Raw genomic sequence first — 21,159 nt, forward strand, 5'->3', positions numbered from 1 at the left:
AGGTTCGAATCCTGCCTCGGGCATGGATGTGTGTGATGTCCTTAGGTTAGTTACGTTTAAGTAGTTCTAAGTCTACGGGACTGATGACATCAGATGGTAAGTCCCACAGTGCTTAGAGCCATTTGAACCATTTTTCGACCGAATGAACGCCTCCACATCCGATCGTGGAGGGCAAGCTTAGCGTAAGCACTTCAAGCCCGCAAGACCTAATAAAACGCTATCTAATTATGATTTACGTGTCCCGTAACTTACGTTTTTAAAGATTTGTGTTCTTTCGGTTCAAAAACCACCGAAGTTGAAGTTGTTATTAAATTGGTGCGTAAGTTAGTAGCGGTTTGTTTTGTATGTTGGTTTTCCGGTTGCTATGGGTTTATTTATCGATTGTCATTCTCTGTTTGTAATTCACTGTTGCGAGTTGAATTTACATGTTGTGATTTTGCCATTTGGAGATAATGGGTGGAGCTGTGGTCGCTATAAAAAGGAATGCCAAGTGGAGAAATCGGAACATTTCCGACATATTCCTCTGTTTGAGTTCAATAGAGGGATAAGAGCAGCGGAGGATGCCAGAAACATTTGCGAAATTTTTGGACAGGTCAAGGCAAGAAAATGGTTTTCTCGTTTTAAGGAGATCGGTTTTGACATTAGTGACTCTCCACGTTCAGGAAGACCTTTGGAGTTTGATGAAGATCGTTTAAAAGCATTAACCGACAAGGATCCACGCCAGGGTACTGGAGAACTGGCAAGTAGATGAACTGTGACCATTCCATCATCGTGCGACATTTGCTTTGCATATAGTGCATATGTGCACCTCTGCTTGCTCGTCATCAATTGGCTCGTGAACAACACCGACCATTCCTATCATGCATCGTTACTGGAGACAAGAAATGGTGTGTTTTAGCTATGTAAGGAAAGGAAAGGACTGGTTAAGCCCAAACAAAGCAGTAACTCCCTGCAAAGACCTTGGTGCATCCACAAAACATAATGTTACGCGATCTGGTAAGAGCTGCGGTGTGGTATACTGCGAAATGCTTCCCCCATCAGCCGGCCGGCGAGGCCGAGCGGTTCTATGCACTTCAGTTTGGAACCGCGATACCGCTACGATCGCAGGTTCGAAATCTGCCTCGGGCATGGATGTTTGTGATGTCCTTAGGTTAGTTAGGTTTAAGTAGTTCTAAGTTCTAGGGGATTGATGACCTCAGATGTTGAGTCCCATAGTGCTCAGAGCCATTCGAGCCTCCCCCATCACTGCTGACATTTGTTGTCAATAACTGAGATGTCTTGCAGACGCAAACCAAGAACAACGACCAGGGAGACTGCATGAAGTGATGCTACTCGATGATAATGCCCTCTCGAATTCTGCTAGACTGACAAGAAACAGTATACAGGAGCTGGGTTGGTAAGTCAGTCCGCACCCACCTTATTCACTTGATCTTGCACCCTCAGATTTTCATATCTTCTGCTCTCTATCGAACAAACTTCAAGGAACTTCCTTTCCAGATGAAAATGCACTCCGAACATGGCTCGAAGAGTTACTCGCCTCAAAACCATGTGATTTCTACAGTCGTGTAATCGAAAAGTTACCCCAGTGTTTTTATTTATTTATTTACACGTAAAGTTCCGTAGGACCAAATTGAGGAGCAAATCTCCAGGGTCACGGAACGTGTCAGTACATGAAACTACAACGTAAAAGTAATAAAAGATAAAAATCAAATGTTTGTGAAACCAAATTTCAAGGAACTTCTGGACAGAATAGAAGGAGTGACCCAAGAGGAAACTCTTCAGTTTCGATTTGAAGGCGCGTGGATTACTGCAAGATTTTTAAATTCTTGTGGTAGCTTATTGAAAATGGATGCACCAGTATACTGCACACCTTTGTGCACAAGAGTTAAGGTCGTCCAGTCGAAATGTAGATTTGATCTCTGCCGAGTATTAACTGAGCGAAGGCTGCTTGGTTTTTGGGAATAAGCTAATACTGTTAACAAGAAATGACAATAAAGAATGTATGTATTAAGAGGCCAAAGTCAGAATACCCAGACTAGTGAACAGGGATCTGTAACGGTACCACCGACCACCTAAAACGGCAATCAATGCTATCGTTATACTTCTGCGAGGAATTTTTGAAAGTTGTGACCGTGAGATAACCTACTGGAAACAGAACAATCAAACTTGGATTCGTTTCCAAAACACTCCAGCAAAGTATAACCAATAGTAAACGGTGAGACAGGAACAGACGTTCTCCAAGCACAAAAGCAAGTTGTTACATTCCATATTAAAGCTAGTCGCCAGCCTAATTAGGCATTCTTGTGTCAAGCAAAATGATAAACCAGAAGGCAGTGCTTAGGCTAACCTAATCCTCTTTGACACACACACTGAACTCTTTCCTTACATCTATTTCTACAACAACACAGTAACCTAACCTTGCAGATAATCATGCTACTAACAAATAAATGGCCATTGAGATAGCAAACAGTAACATATACCTCTCAACAACACATACCTTAAATCAACTAGGTGTAACAGTTTAATAAAACCAACTACTGACACACATGAAACTAACAGCAATACTGAACAGGGAAAAACTTGAAATGATTCTGAATTTAAATTCGGGGGTCTGCTAATGATCATAATCTGTAACTTCATTGTTTAGTACAGGGTCTCTATGCCTGTGCTTTAACCAACGTGCATTACAATAGATAACACAGTAAATAGTTCTTTCTTAAACTCGGTTTGACGCAACTAAACAGAATGCAAATCTAGCTACATTGCCTTCATTAACTAACTAGTGTAGTACATGAGGACTCTTAAACTGTCATGGTTTGACGAACCATGCTCATTATTAAAACTACACCAGTTTGTGTGACAAATGGTGATTATTCTTATCATTAAAAATTAATTAAGTAAAGTACAACAAACTATAACTCTTCAAATAACAAATGTGCTTTCATAAACAGTCTTTTGACGTACTCAAAAATATAACCGGCTGTACAAACGACAACACTACATTCAATTCAAGTCCAACCACTTTCGCATAATAAATTAGAACACTCGGAATTAAATTCACTAGGAGATAGAGTTTTGAGCAACACCACAATTATTATAATAAAATTAACCAAATTTCACAAATACCTGGTCCATTTATATAGTGCCAAATATAAACAACTTAGTGGAAGGCTAGGGGTACTGGTGGCGTTATTTGCAGCGATATTAACCTGGCGGCGATGCAATCATAGCAATACTTTTCACCTCGCCGTGTTATGTATCTTCTTGGCGTCGGAATTATATTTATAGGGCCAAAAACTATGACATGATAATGGTATCACCAAATGCAGAATTCGAGGATCATAAATACTGCCCTTAAGCTCTTCTGGCCTCAAAACTCCAGGAATATGAGTCACAATGGTCCTCTACTGCTAGGGAGGTGTTAACCACAGCACTGCTCATCCCAGTCTCCTTACTCGTCACAAAGGACAGGTTGCCACTTGCGCGCCAACCATATCTTTTCCACTCTGCCAGGCTACTTCCGTAGCTGCGGGGCTTCCCCACATCTTTTACATTCAGTCCTACGTTCCGTAACTAAGAACCAAGTCATTTACAGTACATTACATAACAATCCTTCCATTAGTTATTTAAATCCACAAGCAAAATTTAAACAACATCGTTCAAAAGTTTCACATAACTGAAACATGTATAAATAGTCAAAGAATTTCCATGACAGATACAACAATATACATAATAAATACTACAAACTGATATAGAAATATCGATACAGATACAAAATAGGTCAAAAATAGATGTTACAAGTCGACAAGATGGTTCAAATGGCTCTGAGCACTATGGGACTTAACATCTGTGGTCATCAGTCCCCTAGAACTTAGAACTACTTAAACCTAACCAACCTATGGACATCACACACATCCATGCCCGAGGCAGGATTCGAACCTGCGACCGTAGCAGTCGCGCAAGTCGACAAGAGGTGCGCGAACTTACACCACTTATTACCCGAAAAATATCTTTTTAGAATGGGAAGAGTTACCCGAAAATATAATACCATACGACATAAGCGAATGAAAATAAACAGAGTAAACTAATTTTCGTGTTGAACGATCACTTACTTCAGGTAGCGTTTAAATAGTAAAAATATTAGCATTAAGACTTTGAAGAAGATCCTGAACGTGGGCTTTCCATGACAGTTTACTATCTACCTGAACATCTGGAAATGTGAACTGTTCTGTTCGCAGTCTGTTGTAAATAGTTAAAGAGAATATACTGTCTCTGTTATTTGTAACTATTGTGTTTATCAAACTTACGGAGGAAACGCTACAAACTTATGCACCAATACAATGTTTTGCATTCCAACTAATCAATACTACAGTGTAATAGTTTGGACAAGGATTTATCATTTAATACAAGAGCAAGACATTTATGAAAGAGAGCAACGCTGTAATTTGGTTTGTTCTCACATTACTTATAACACTTAAGTTGTTCGCACATAAATACGTCAATAAACATGGAAACTTATGCTTGTAAGCTCACTGACAACTTGTTGTGAGATTATAATAGAAATACTTTTTCGTTAACACTGCTTGGAAAAGCCACAAGTATGTTCGTCTCCCGGTGCTAACGTGACCTAGCAGCATCCCATCTCTTCTGGAGTTACTTGTCGTTTACTGCAGCGAAACTTACACTTCTTATTACTGTACAGAGATATCGATCGATTAAACCGAAGTAGGTGAAGTTTTACCCCTTAATGAAGAACAGTAGGGCAGGTCCACGATCAATGTTGCACATCTGTGTCAAATGTCACGGCGCGTGCGCTGACACCGCTCGAGGGCTGTTTACGCATGCGACTGATAACTCATGTAACAGTTTGTCTCCGAGGTAACATGTGGAAGCGGTACTGTTTCATGCGTATATGTGATGTCCTATATACACCGATGTTTATAAAAGAAAAGTTGTACACACGTACAAGTTCATATAGGGCGATAGAAAACAAGTTTTTCAATAATAAGTTTGATGGACCGACTCTCACTTCCCTCAGCAAGATATGGGCCTATCCTTTCTGTACTCTGCGACCTGCCTTGATTACTGCTTTATTTACACCGCTGAAATAACAGGCACTAGAATCCTCATTTCTCGTTTCAGACACTTACAGTTTATAATTCGAGGCAGGGTAAACACCAGCAGACTTCAAGATATGTGTAGCAATCCCATTACCTAAGAAAATAGGTGCTGGTAAGTGGGAATATTGCCGAAGACTCAGTTAAATAACCCATAGTTGCAAAGCAAAAACGCAAATTATCTTTGAGAAAACAACGCGACTGTTAGAAGCCGACCTAGCTGAGCATCAACTTGGGTTCCCACGAAATAAAGAACACTGTAAGTGAATCTGGACTTACATATTAACCTCGAAGATTGATTCAGGCTAGTCAGATCTACATTTACAGTATTTGCACATAAATCAAAACTGTTCAAATGGCTCTGAGCACTGTGGGACTTAACAGCGGGTCATCAGTCCCCTAGAACTTAAAACTACTTAAACGTAACTGAACTAAGGGGAGCACACACATCACACACATCGAACCTGGGACCGTAGCGGTATAGCGGTTCCAGACTGAAGCGCCTAGAACCGCTCGGCCACTCCGGCCGGCAAAAACTGTGTAAGAAACAACTAAAATTTGTAAATATTGAAAGAATGACTGAGTTACAAAACAAATGGAAGTGAATATTGAATTACTAGTCATTTGTTATTCTACCGGGTTACCATAGCGGTCAGTGTAGTTATCTTGTATTGTTCGATTGGAATTAATTGTTTTTTAATAGGTGACGTGCGTAACTAACATATAACTTTTAAAAAAAGAAAACATGGTCCAAACAGGCTGTAATATATTTACTGTCCGTGCTAGTAGCTAATTTCGAGTGTTAGTCACTTTCAGGCACTTAACACAAGCCAGAAGTTTCACGTAACATTCGATTAAAATTGGAAATTTGTGGTAAGGTCTTATCGGAGCAAACTGCTGAGGTCATCGGTCCCTAAGCTTACGCACTACTTAATCTAACCTAAACTAATTTACGCTAAGGACAACACACACCCATGCCCGCGGAAAGTGGCAAGGCGCCCTAGACCGCGCGGCTACCCCGCGCGGAACACGCGATTAAATAGCCCGTACATATGTAAAGCCATACATCACTTTCATGTGCGTATGTGGCAGAAATATAATCCTATAGTGCACTAGGTTATATCTATTAGTAATACTAATGGATGTAGTCCAGCGCACTATTGTATTGTACACGGTCCAGTCGCATTAATATGAACACCGGCTATGTTCGACGTATTAACCACTCTCAGAAGGCAGGTGGCAGTTGTAGCAGACGGTATATTAAGCTTGCCGTCGGCTAGGGGGGAGGGGGGGGGGTGGGGAGATAGAGATATGGAATGACAATGAAGTCGGTAATGTCGTAACGTGAAAACGAGGCGATTTCTCTGATGTCCAAAACGACATGGTCATTGGCTTTCCAAGGTTGTAAGCATTTCCCAAAATACCAAGTCTGTAAGAAGTTCGTTTGCTGGCGTGGTGAAAGTATACCGTGCATGGCAAAATGGCGCTATTCGAAACCGGCATCAAGGCAACTGTGGCGCACCACGGGCCATAGATCACGGGGGTGAACGACTGCTGCGGATGTGCGTACACGGTCGAATAGACGTACAGGTGTTGAGCAACTCGCCCCCCCCCCCCCCAGATGAACCAAAGGAATATCAACAGTGTTTTCTCACAGACTGTTCAGCGAATGTTGCTGTGTATGGGCTCCACAGCATGTGTCTATGCTGACTCCTGTTCATCGGCGACGAAGGCTGGAATTAGCACCCCAGTACCGCAACTGGATGTCCACTGAGTGATGACAGATGGCCTTTTCACAGGACACATGGCCGTTGGCGTGTACGGCGTGAAACGTCTGAAAGCAAGCACACTGCAACAGTCGTCGGATGGGAGAGAACGTTATGGTCTGAGGAATGTTTTCGTGGCATTCGAGTGTTTTCGTCATTCTGGAAGGGACAATGGATCAACACAACTAAGCATCTGTTCTTAAGGACGATATCCACATCTACATGCAGTTTGTTTTTCTTCGGCAGGATGGCATTTACCAGCAGAACAATGCAATGTGTCCCACAGCTCGCAATGTACGTGCGTGGTTTGAAGGGCCCAGAACTCCTGTGGCCATAGAAATGACCGGATTAAATTATTCGAGAATCTGTGGGACCAGCTCGATCGGGCTGTTCGCGCCATGTGTCCTCCGAGAAACCTAGCGCAGCTGGCCAAGACACTGGGCTCCACATCCCTGCCGGCACCTTCTACAAGCTCACTGACGCTCTTCCTGCATATCTCGCAGGGGTCCGCGTTGTAAATTGTGGCTATTCTAGCTTCGATACGTGGTCACATTATTGTGATGGGACAGTGTATTTGTGGCACACACACACACACACACACACACACACACACACACAAAAGCGATGTGTGCCTTTATGCAGGAACTGGTTATTTAATGAAATGTGATGTGAAGCCTGAGGCTTGTGACAAGTGCTTGGAAATGACAGTCGAAATTAGCTAATAGCACGTAATAAATTTATGGCAACCTGTTTGAACCATGCTTTCTCTCTTAAAATTATTGAGGCTGTGGACACCCATTAGATAAAAATTGTAGTATATTGTAGTGTAAAATAGTACTAAACAGTTAAGTATAGATTTAATGATGGAATAACGTGGTCATTTAAACAGTAATGAACTGTTCAGGGCTAGTGGTATAATTGAAAATCGCGGAAAACAAGCTGTTGCAGCAAGGTTTCTAAATAAGGAAGGAGGTGTAATTTCTAAGATGTGGAATCGTTCTTGATTGACAAATGAATGTGTTCTCATTACGTTGGCAACGATAAAACCAGTTCAGCACCCATTCCTGCAGATCTGTTGCCAGATTTAGCTGTAATGCCACACGACGCTGACAGCTTCTTACACAACTGTACATTACATTTCTGAATGTTGACCGTACACAACAGTAATCATGAATCGACTATTTTCACTGACGAAGCTGTCCGCATTTTCTCTCTGCGCACCCCTGATGGCGTAAGTTCGCCTCAGTCAGTCAACATCATGAATATCCGGTAGACCATCAATCAACATTTGGCCCGCCTGCCGAAGACATGTCCGTAGAGTACAAAAACTCTATCGCCAGCATCACAGGAATTGATTTTCTCCGCTCGCAAAAATCAGACCATGTCACGCAATATACAGCCGGTATGACCTGCAGTGACGCAATCGCTACTACAACTCTTTGGCGTCGACAGTTTCAATGGTGAGTGGTGGGAAGTGCACTAGGCAACTTTTATATGTTAGAGAGCGGAGAACGTGGAAACGGCATACAACATGGCTATGTGCAAAAGAAGCATTACTTTCGAATGGGTAATTTATTTTATTCTTGTTATACGTAAAATTTTCTCAGAAAAATGTAATGTCAATGTAGATCATCATCTTGGATTTTACGTCAGAGTTGGATATTTTTTAGGAATCAATAAAATTACTTTCGTAAATAAAATTGTAATGATCAGTTGGCCTCAAAATTTATTGTTTGAACATCATGTCGCCTCCCTCCGACTTTTGAACTGTTAAGTCCAGCCGATTATAGAGTCCACCACGACGAAACTTGGCCACGTACGTGCAGCAAAATTATTGTCAGGACTGAATATAGCGATCAAAAAGAAATTCTAGGCTCACGTAAAATATTTGTAAGGAAGCACGAACTATAAGTTTGCCGTTGATGCAGATAGAAAAACGTTCTAACATGGAAATGAAGCATTTTCGCATATAGATCCATGTAACCTGTTTTTTTCGTCCATGTTTGAGGACTGTGTGCTGAAAGATGGTGGTAGTCCTCTACCAGGAATAAATTCTAAACATAGCAGGCGTACTGGTCTGTACCAATGACCAGTCCATTCCTTTCTTTAACATAGTAACATATTTAAGACTAGCCATTGACAGGATATGGGAAAATCACGCTTTCATGCTATACAAACAAAAATCCAACTAAACTGCTAACAAGATACATCTGGGATCAATATCCTCACTTACACATTCTTTGTTGGACACATTCTAACTTATGCTGCTATTGTCTGTAACTTCTCTATCTTTCCTTGAATGCATCCTTTCGTATGAGGTTTCGCTGGTTTCGTGACTTGACAAGTTTATTTTATTTTGGCTGTTTGGCTGGATGCTTTTCTTGTTGCAGCAGAAGCAACAGTAGTAGGGTAGTCGAGTGCGCCATTTCTGTATAATATTCTCTGAGCAACAGATTGATGAACCAACCAGCATTTTCCCAGACGGCAAAGTGCCTAGGAACTTGAATTCGACTGCGACCCAAGGCTGGACGTAGGCAGACATCTACCGATTATGACATCTTCGCATTAGGACGACCTCTCCCCTAACATTCTGTGCACTTGTCTGTGGCTTATTTTAACATCCGATTGGCCACCTCAAGCTGTTATGCCCACCAGCTTTCTTAGCTGTTTTCTAACACACTCTTTTTCCCATATATTCATTCGCCAAGAAAGTTTTTCTCTAAGAACGTTCTGCCGTGAGATCACAACTGCTCCCCTGTCATCCTGAAAGACAGGCCATGGTTTGTTCTAAGCCTCAGCTGACTATATCCCTGTCACCCATTACGGCTGAGCAAGTAGCGGCCTTACCGCTATTGGCATAACATCACCGCCTCACACAGTGCCGCGGGAAATGTTTTCCATGCGAGGTCACTCCACAATCGGGCCTCGCATCGCAGCTATTGACGCCTTCACACCAACGTTTCTCATCAAGGCCCGTGAAACTGACATCTGACGAACTCTATGGGACCTGGACGCTGTGGATCAATGCCAGGCTGTGCCCATGATGAGGGCTTGCTCCTGTAGCTGCTATAAGCTTCTTGGAACAATGAGGAATTTTTACTAACACTATGTCTTGCTGCAGCCATCTTCTCCTCCAACAGACTCCTTTGCCCCTCCTGAACCCATCTAACGACTGCCAGGTGGGAAAACGTGACACACTCGTGACAAAGCAGAAGAGCGACCCCCATCCCTCAAAAGCGGTCATTACGCACCAGGCCACTACATAAGATCGTCCATACTCACAGAATATTTTGTAGATGCTCTGGTCTCAGTAACTGCCGGATCTTTGACAGAGGCCTGAAACTAAATCGATCTTCCTACTTGGTGATATGGCGATACCGTGGGCGCCAGTACGTCACAGCTGACAACTGGAGTATACAGAGGCATACCAGTAGCCTGTCAGCAGCATCTGCCACTTGGCTGTGGTCAGAAGCACTTGGTAGAAAGCTTGTGTCCTTTGATGTGACTTAAAGTCTAGGAACATTTATCATTTTGGTTATTTTACTATTACTATCACATGTACTTTTACTAACACTGCAGAACACAGAGAGGGGCAAATATGAGGACCTACACTGCATGTAACTACAATCATTATCATAAAGTGAGCCACGCTACAAGAAGAACAAAGCGGATTGCGATCATTGCTGGCCTGTAAGTAGATGGTTTGACACCTATCAAATGATTACATCCTCAGTCTGGAAGAAGAAACACTTATTGTGCTACACAGCCACAAAATGTACGTCTTAGTGTGGCACCTGGTACCCATCGTTGTGGATAAAAGTGTAAGAACATAAGGCATGGTGCTGTGACACTTCATCCCATGCTACTAGCATGCGAGCTTGCAGATCCTAAAACTAGTGGATAGAGTCCTGTTGATATGCTCCATGGCAGTGTGTCCGGCCAATGCAGAGTGCTCACAGGTACGAGACGTACTCGAGAAGTGACAGCAGTATGAGGATGAGAACTGCCCTATTGAAATAGGGGCACGGGCGTTCATGAGGAGCAGAGCTACTGCTAGCAGGACCCTATCTGTGCACCCTTAGCCTGTCACGGAGCATGTTAGGAACACTAATTAGGAACAGAAATGGTGAATGAGTACCCCAAGATAATGTCCCTCACTCCGTCACACCAGGCTGATGGAATGTGTAGTGGGAGTCTATGAACCACTTTCAGACACAGACCAGGTGGCAGCCACCTCCAACTGGGACTCGTCACGAAGGATGACTTGCTGCCACTCTGCTGTGCTCCACATCCGTCATTGTGAACACCTGGCGAGTCAGGTGCGAGGCTATCTGAGTGGCAGGCATTATAAATGTTGGTGTTAGTGAGGCCTGCATCATGCAGGTGGCTGTCAATGGTACTGTCATATTAGTATATTGCGTAAAAGATAGGACAGGCAGCTGAACGGCCCCAATATTTGCCATTTGGTCTGCTCAGCTTGGCAGACAGCCCTTTGGTGGTCCTCCCTTATGATGCGTGTTGGATGTCCAGATCCTATGCACCCTGCATGCTTCATGTATCCACTGCTACCAACATAAAATGGTGATGCCCTTATGACCAGTGTAGTGCACAATATGACGATAGGACCACCCACCCTCCCACAGCATCACTAAATGAGGCCATTTGTACTCTTCCAGCTGATCAACCTATTGTCAAAGGTGTTGCATATGCATTGTGCGTGTTCAGGTGATGCTCTAGTGACGCTGTCTGCTGTGTATTGGCCGACACGACCACTGGATGCCCTCTTACATCAACCGATGCATACGCATCACAGTGCAGTCGTCCCTGCAAAAGTAATTCACTGGCATAGCTGATGGTGTGCAATACCCCACTCAGTCTGGAATTGATCGGTTGGGTCCTTGTCTTGGTGCAGCGCTTTTTATGACAATGCATATAACGTATGCAGAGCTAGCACGGCTGATCTTATGGATAAATTTGGATCTTAACATTCCTAGAGCAGCCGCAGCGTTGGTCAGAGTGACATCCTTCTGCGGTGCCTCAGCAGCCTAGACACGGGAACACTACCTGGGCGATCGGCGGGAGCGCGGGAAGTGGAGGCCCGCGGGCGGTGGTGCGTGCCGTAGTGCGGCGCGGTGCGGCGCGGCGCGTGAGAGCCGCTTAATTACGCGTGTTAGGCGCGTAACGACCGGAAGCGCGGCCCGCTTCCGACAGCCGCTCCACGGAACAGCACGCCCGGGCCGCGCCCAGCCGCCCAGCTTCCGCTGCCGCCGGCGTATGCCGGGCGTCTGTGCAGCGTCAATCCGGCGATCACATCGCACCCACGCCTCTCGTTTGTAGCCTCTCTCCATAGTGTACACAAGTGTTTGAGGAGTGTTCTGCCCATATTCACAACATACAAAAAAAAAGGTCACCTCTATGAAATATCAAACACATATAGCCCCTTGTCGTTATAATGGACTCTGTTCAGCGAAGAAGAGAGTCGACATTTCTTCAGGTAGTTACACGATGAATGCTTTCAAGACCGGGTGTCATAGCTGATGGTAAATCGTCAAGGTTAAATGGTCATGGTGCCTGAAAGTTTCCTGTTCTTAACATCAAGTCCAGAGCCGCACTGAATACCTTCAGAAGTGCTAGTGGTTCCGCTGAATCTTGCCCACTGATGGGTCGGACTGGAAGTGCAAGGCCGACGTTACGGTACGGTAGCAGAGACCTACAGCAGCGCTCCTAGTAGCATGGCAGTAAACTTCGAATATGAGAAAATACATCGCGAGATCTCCATTCTTGTTTTGCCTGAGATACTAGATGATACACCACTGGCCATTAAAATTGCTACACAACAAAGATGTTGTGCTACAGACGCGAAATTTAACCGACAAGAAGAAGATGCTGTGATATGCAAATGATTAGCTTTTCAGAGCATTCACACGAGGTTGGCGCCGGTGGCGACACTACAACGTGCTGACATGAGGAAAGTTTCCAACCGATTTCTCATACACAAACAGCAGTTGAACAGCGTTGCCTGGTGAAACGTTGTTGTGTAAGGAGGAGAAATGCGTACCATAACGTTTCCGACTTTGATAAAGGTCGGATTGTAGCCTATCGCGATTGCGGTTTATCGTATCGCGACATTGCTGCTCGCGTTGGTCGAGATCCAATGACTGTTAGCAGAATATGGAATATGTGTTGGTTCAGGAGGGTAATACAGAACGCCGTTCTGGATCCCAACGGCCTCGTATCACTAGCAGTCGAGATGACAGGCATCTTGTTCGCAAGGCTGTATCGGATCGTGCAGCCACGTCTCGATCCCTGAGTGAACAGATGGGGACATTTGCAGGACAACAACCATCTGAACGAACAGTTCGACGACGTTTGCAGCAGCTTGGACTGTCAGCTCGGAGACCATGGCTGCGGTTACCCTTGACGCTGCTTCACACACAGACAGGAGCTCCTGTCAACGACGAACGTGGGTGCACGAATGATAAAACGTCATTTTTTCGGATGAATCCAGGTTCTGTTCACAGAGTCATGATGGTCGCATCCGTGTTTGGCGACATGAGGGTGAACGCACATTGGAAGCGTGTATTCGTCATCGCCATACTGGTGTATCACCTGACGTGAAGGTATGGGGTGCTATTGGTTACACGTCTCGGTCACCTCTTGTTTGCGTTGACGGCACTTTGAACAGTGGACGTTACATTTCAGATGTGTTACGACCCGTGGCTCAATCCATCATTCGATCCGTGCGAAACCCTACATTTCAGCAGGGTAATGCATGACCGCATGTTGCAGGTCCTGTACGGGCCTTTCTGGATACAGAAAATGTTCGACTGCTGCCCTGACAAGCACATTCACCAAATCTCTCACCAATTGAAAACGTCTGGTCAATGGTGGCCGAGCAACTGGCTCGTCACAATACGCCAGTCACTACTCTTGATGAACTGTGATATCGTGTTGAAGCTGCATGGGCAGTTGTACCTGTACACGCCATCCAAGCTCTGTTTGACTCAATGCCCAGGCGTATCAAGGCCGTTATTACAGCCAGAGGTGATTGCTCTGGATACTGATTTCTCAGGATCTATGCACCCAAATTGCGTGAAAATGTAATCACATGTCAGTTATAGTATAATATATTTGTCCAATGAATACCCGTTTGTCATATGCATTTCTTCTTGGTGTAGCAATTTTAATGGCCAGTAGTGCAATATTTCTCATTTTTACTTTCTTCGTGGCATTGCTAGTTTGGTGATAAAGTTTCTTGGACACGTTTTTGTAGCGTTGCAAAGCAATATATTCGAGAAATCTCAATCAAATACTAAGATTCACTTCTTATGTCTTAAAATTTTGTAAATGACAACGTGGCACCCTCTGGAGGGCAAAATTGTTTATTTGTAAAACCCAGTATTGCAGTTTTCATTATTTGACCGTTATCAAGTAAAAATCAAGTAAAAATGTTACTCCTGATTACAACTTCCGTGTGCGTACTGAAGTCTTTGAATTGCATCGTAAATATGTTGCTCATATTATGCTTAATTTCTGCTCGCAAACTGGTTTCGTCACAGGGTATTCTGTAGATCCATGTCTGTTTGTTAACTAATCATCGTCTGAACAGCCATCGAAGGCCCAACAGTACTGACCGACATCCTGAGCCGCTACGCATTACTGAACGTGGATATGGAGGGGCATGCGATCAGTACGCCACTCGCCCGGCCATTATCAGCTTTCCAGACTAGAGCCGCTATTGCTCAATCAAGCAGCTCCTCAATTGGCATCACAGTGGCTGAGGGCACCCCACTTGCCAACAGCACTTGGCAGACCCGAACATTGACCCCCTCCAAGCCCAATGGCGCTTAAATTCACGGATATGACGCGAACCGCTGTTACCACTGCAGCAAGATCTCTTTGTTACTGCTTACGGATCTGTGTGCGAAGCGCTCGACTTATATGCATTGTAAATTTATTCCTCTTATTCTACGTTATTTTTGTTTGCATCCGTTTTTCGTACTTCTGCATGTAATGGAGGCCACTGAAATTTTTATTGACTTCTGCAAAAATGTATTGTTTGTGGTACCTGTAAAAACCCGTGAACAGATTTGTGTAGCTACCATCCCATTCTTTGTATTTGCAAGGAAGAATTCCGTAGTGACTACGACTACAAAGAAATCTACAACTAAATTCATACTCTGCAAACCACTGTGAAATGCAAGGCATTCGGTGGCAAGAAGCAACACCATTCAAAGCAGAATTACACACTCATTCCGTGACAAGATGTAATAAAGGTAAATAGTAATTATGTCAAAACCTGATAACATGGATTTCTCCATTGTTGTTGTTGTTGTTGTGGTCTTCAGTCCTGGGACTGGTTTGATGCAGCTCTCCATGCTACTCTATCCTGTGCAAGCTTCTTCATCTCCCAGTACCTACTGCAACCTACATCCTTCTGAATCTGCTTAGTGTATTGATCTCTTGGTCTCCCTCTACGATTTTTACCCTCCACGCTGCCCTCCAATGCTAAATTTGTGATCCCTTGATGCCTCAAAACATGTCCTACCAACCGATCCCTTCTTCTAGTCAAGTTGTGCCACAAGCTCCTCTTCTCCCCAATCCTATTCAATACCTCCTCATTAGTTACGTGATCTACCCACCTTATCTTCAGCATTCTTCTGTAGCACCACATTTCGAAAGCTTCTATTCTCTTCCTGTCCAAACTGGTTATCGTCCATGTTTCACTTCCATACATGGCTACACTCCATACAAATACTTTCAGAAACGACTTCCTGACACTTAAATCTATACTCGATGTTAACAAATTTCTCTTCTTCAGAAACGATTTCCTTGCCATTGCCATGGATTTCTCCATTAAAAGCGATAAACTACGGCAAACAAATGCAAACAAAAATGTTTTAGAATAAAAGCAGTACACTTAAAATGCATTTAAAGGAAGCAGTTCATACACAGTAACAAATACACGTAAGTTCACAAAACTCTGTGCGATGAAACCAAATATGGAATCTTTTACGCCTCCCAATATTACGGATACGAGCAGAACTCAATAAGAATACGAGCAAAATGTTTACAGTGCCATTCAAGGAGTACAATACATGTGAGAATACGCAATCCTAAGCATAAAGTGGTGAAACCAGCTTCGGTTAACTATGAAACGAAAACAAACATGGAAGACTAAAACTCACCTAGTAAGATAGCGACACGACGGATTGATTAAACTGCAACGCTCCAAGTGCCCTAGCAGTAAACCAAGGCAGTGTTATCGTAATTCCCTATATGAGTTCAATCCTCGTGGCTTGGACACCGGGAGAGCGACGTAAATACTGTGGAAAATAGGCGTGGTAGAAGTTTGCATGTGGCAGAGGTTGAAAATATGGCTTCAGTTGTAAATTACTTTATTTTCACACGACCGGTTTCGGACTGTCATAGGCCCATCCTCAGGTGTCGTAGCTGTGCTGTGATCCCCGAGCGCCGCGTGTGCTGCCTATGAGCGCGCTCGGGTACCAAAGCACAGCTATGACACCTGAGGATGGGCTTACAACAGTCCGAAACCGGTAGTGTGAAAATAAAGTAATTTACAACTGAAGCGGTATTTTCTGACTCTGCTATAATGCTCAGTTGCAGATGTTATTCCAACAGGGTTGTTTGTAGTCTGCGTGTGGTTGGCATAGAAAAACCTTGTGAGAGTTCTCGGGGTTCGGAGTGCCACGTAAATACCGTAGAAAAGGGTTTGGTACAAGTTTACACGTGATCAGCAGAGATAATCTTTGACAGTGATCCCTGACAAGGATTATCGCTCGGATCAAGTGTAAACTTCTACTACGACCCTTTCTCACAGTATTTACGTCGCTTTTCCACGTCCGACTCGTTAGCCGGTAGTACTCAACCACCTGCATCGCTGAAGATGTCCAGTGCAGCTCCGGACGAAATGTTAGGAACGGAAAAGTTTCATGGACCACAGCAGTACAACAAAGATGATTTCTACAGGTACGCTGTCCCAGCTTGCGCCACTCAGTCATGATTAGCTACCGTAAATTTACCAAACTGCGGGTGTTCAAAAATGGCTCTGAGCACTATGGGACTTAACATCTGTGGTCATCAGTCCCCTAGAACTTAGAACTACTTAAACCTAACTAACCTAAGGACACCACACACATCCATGCCCGAGGCAGGACTCGAACCTGCGACCGTAGCAGTCGCGCGATCCCGGACTGAGCGCCTAGAACCGCGAGACTACCGCAGCCGGCAAACTGCGAGCGTGTTGATTGCTGCTTCTCACCCCTTTCTCCAAATAGCCCCAGATATTTTCTTAGTTTCGAAATCTGGTAATTTAACGGCCGACCACTGCGGAAATCACACTGTCAGCCATTTGAAAATGGGATTTGGAGTGGTGGGGGCGAACAAAAACACGTCTTCCGATCTGAAGATAGGTCATGACTGTCGAAACCAGTAATTTAGTTTTGAAACTGATGTCATTGTGCAGGGAAATTATTTATTTTCCAAACAAGGGATCACTGACCTTCTGAATGTCGTTCTTTCCAAAACAATAATGTAGTACACCGGCCGACATCTGTCCCTAATTCCCTCAAGGACACGCCCTCCCTGCGCAGTGCAATTTAATCATAGCAGTACGCCACCATTTGTCTGCATCTACATCTACATCTACATGATTACTCACCAAATCACACTTAAGTGCCTGGCACAGAGTTAATCGAAACGCTCTCTAGGGCTTCTGTCAGCTTTCTGTTAGCGCTTGCAGTTCTGTTTCTTTCCGAACACAGCTGCTACAGTTTAGAAGGGAGAGTTTGAAATTGTGGAATTTCGAAGTCGAAAAGATGTCTGCTCCAGGAACGGAGAATTTCTCACACTCTGTGTTGTGGGAAACAACTCAACATGTAGATATGGATAGGTATCTCTTGAATGTGTAACTCTTATTTTGGGTGCTTGCTAAGAAAAAACGCTGATTTGTGGCAGAAATCTTTCTCTTTTTGATTAATGATATTAGATGATAGTGTGACAGCAGTAAAAGCAATAAGTGCTTTCTCACGTCACAAATAGGGGAAGCAAGACGACAATCCAGAAAAAACAGGAAGGCTGTAGAATGTATGGTAAATATGAAGCTACCAGCATACAACTAACAACATCATGTGAGAAACAAAATAAACAAAATTCCCACTGAAGAGAGCAAATAGAGTCTGAACCAAGTCCGGGAAACTATAAAACGGTGTCTTGCACAAGGAGTAATTCCTCTACTGCAGTTACAGAATTAAGTATTCCGCAGAGAGGTTGCTGCGGCTGTGCAGCGACATGTCAGACTGGATAGACGAGAACCATCTCATCACTCCTAGGCTGTTACGAGACGGTTATACTGGCTGATTCGAAGGTTGTTCAAATGTTCAAATGTGTGTGAAATCTTATGGGACTTAACTGCTAAGGTCATCGGTCCCTAAACTAACACACTACTTAACGAAAGTTATCCTACGGACAAACACACACACCCATGCCCGAGGGAGGACTCGAACCTCCGCCGGGGCCAGCTGCACAGTCCAAGACTGCAGCGCCTCAGACCGCTCGGCTAATCCCGCGCGGCTCGAAGGTTGTTTTCGACGGCTTGAACGCTGGCCAAGGGCCACGCTTTATCCAAATAACCCAAAAAAGTAGTTTTAAAAGCAGATTTTTTTTCTACTTTAACTATGAAATGTAACGTTAAATCAAAAATGGAATGAAAATAAAACAAAAAATTTATTAACATGATTAGATGAAGCTTCGCAAGAAAGCAGTGTTATAGTTATTTTTTTAAAAGATCTCATTTGCTAATATTTTAAGATTATTAATCAGTGATAATATTTGATGGATATTTTTTCTGTATTCAACAGGATTTTTTCAGCCTGTTTTTTTTGTTTTTTGTTTCTTTCCTATTTCGGATTTTTAATGTTCAGTTTGAATCTATCATTGTTGATATATGAAGATATTTAATGAGAATTTTTTAGCTTCTTTTCGGGAATTCATGGATTCAGTGGATTTCGACAAATGAAGGTCGTGATATCGAAAAGGTATAACCTATATTCGTATTAGTAGCATAAAAAGATTTAACTAGATCATGCTATTGAAATATGCTTACATTTTTTGTGTCTAAGTTATCTACGTTCAAAAAAAAATATTTACTCAGTAGTTATCAATCCTTAGAGATACTATTTTATCCTTGGTTAATGACGCATACTCAGACTCACACACGTGCGTTCTGAGTCGTCTCGTCACGGGTAGTATGGCTCCCCCCGTCGGAAGTTCGAGTCCTCCCTCGGGCATGGGTGTGTGTGTTGTCCTTAGTGTAAGTTAGTTTAAGTTATATTAAGTAGTGCGTAAGCCTAGGCACCGATGACGTCAGCAGTTTGGTCCCATAGTCCTTACCACAAATTTTTCAGAGTCACATAATTCGTTATCTCGCAAATGGCCGTAGTAGAATGTTTCCCCTTCTTGTATGACGGCTCCGGATTTCCATGTTAGTATCCCAGTTAACAAATAATCAACATACACCGAGCCTATCTTCATTAATGGTATACCCTGTCAAGTCTCTAGTATTGCCATGATAGGAAAGGATCATTATTTAATTGTAATTTATAAATGCTTCCAATAACAGTATCTCTTATAAATCTCTCTCTCTCTCTCTCCCTCTCTCTCTCTCTCTCTCTCGCTCTACCCCTTTCTCCCTATGTGTGTGTGTGTGTGTGTGTGTGTGTGTGTGTGTGTGTGTGTGTGTGTGTGTGTAGCATGTGATACGAGTGCAGAAGAACGGACAGTGTTCCATAAAAAGCCCTCTGCTCCTCTTACATCACGACACAAATAACTTTTAAATACAATTTAATTGTAAACAAATAATGGAAAGGTGTGTAAATTGATACATAGGAGCTTCTGTTCCGCGAATAGAAGTAAATTTAGGGAATTAAAATAACCCAGCACAGATAAATTTCATTCTCTTTTGTTTTGTTTAAATGGGCGCCTTTGCCACGAGCGCTTTTTTCAGTCGGCTGTTTCTATAGCTTCCCAAGTTAGCGCAACTAATGCCGTTGTAGCTCATTCGACGCCTCTCTTTAGTGGGATGAATAAATAGCGACAGTATCGGAGTATCCTCCCGGCGACTGCTCTTCTGTTCCTACAACGTGTGTTTCAAACAGGTCTTCTCTCTACAAACAAAGAACTGACTGCACTAATTAAATCTCCTCTGCTATTTTATTTCATTTGTGTTTCCAACTTGTGTATCATGCGTACTGATGGTGAAAAATAAAGAACGCATTCGGTTGTTTGGAGGTGTTAGTAGTTAGATTCCACGGCCAAATAGCGGCAGAAATAGGCCTTTTGTATACGACATCGGCTTACAGATCAGTTTCCTACCTTCTGGACCGGGTGTATGACAGTGTTTGCATACTGAGAGACACGACGTCCCAAAACCGTGATGATACTATCCACTTCATGCTATTTCACATGGGACGGCCAGTTTTACTGAAGCGCCGAAGAAACTTTTAGGCATGTTTATTCAAATACAGAGAAATGTAAACATGCAGAATACAGCGCTGCGATCGGCAACGCCTATGTAAGTCAACAAGTGTCTGGCACAGTTGTTACATCAGTTACTTCAAATGGTTCAAATGGCTCTGAGCACTATGGGACTTAACTTCTGTGGTCATCAGTCCCCTAGAACTTAGAACTACTTAAACCTAACTAACCTAATGACATCACACACATCCATGCCCGAAGCAGGATTCGAACCTGCGACCGTAGCAGTCGCGCGGTTCCGGACTGAGCGCCTTAACCGCGAGACCACCGCGGCCGGCATCAGTTACTCTCGCTGCAGTAGCAGGTTATCAAGATTTAAGTGAGTGTGAACGTAGTGTTATAGTCGGCGCACGAGCGATGGGACACAACATCTCAGAGGTAGCGATGAAGTGGGGATTTCCCGTACGACCGGAATCTTAGGAATCCGGTAAAACATCAAATCTCCGACATCGCTGTGGCCGGTAAAAGATCCTGCAAGAACGGGACCAACGACGACTAGAGAATCGTTCGACGTGACAGAAGTGCAATCCTTCCGCAAATTGCTGCAGATTTCAATGCTGGACCAACAACAAGTGTCAACGTGCGAACCATTCAACGAAACGTAATTAATATGGGTTTTCGGAGCCGAAAGCTCCTTCGTGTACCCTTGATGACTGCACGACGCAAAGCTTTACGCCTGGCCTGGGCCCGTCAACACCGACATGGTCTGTTGATGACTTGAA

The sequence above is a fragment of the Schistocerca piceifrons genome, chromosome 7 (assembly GCF_021461385.2).
Source record: "Schistocerca piceifrons isolate TAMUIC-IGC-003096 chromosome 7, iqSchPice1.1, whole genome shotgun sequence".
NCBI classification, from domain to species: domain Eukaryota; kingdom Metazoa; phylum Arthropoda; class Insecta; order Orthoptera; family Acrididae; genus Schistocerca; species Schistocerca piceifrons.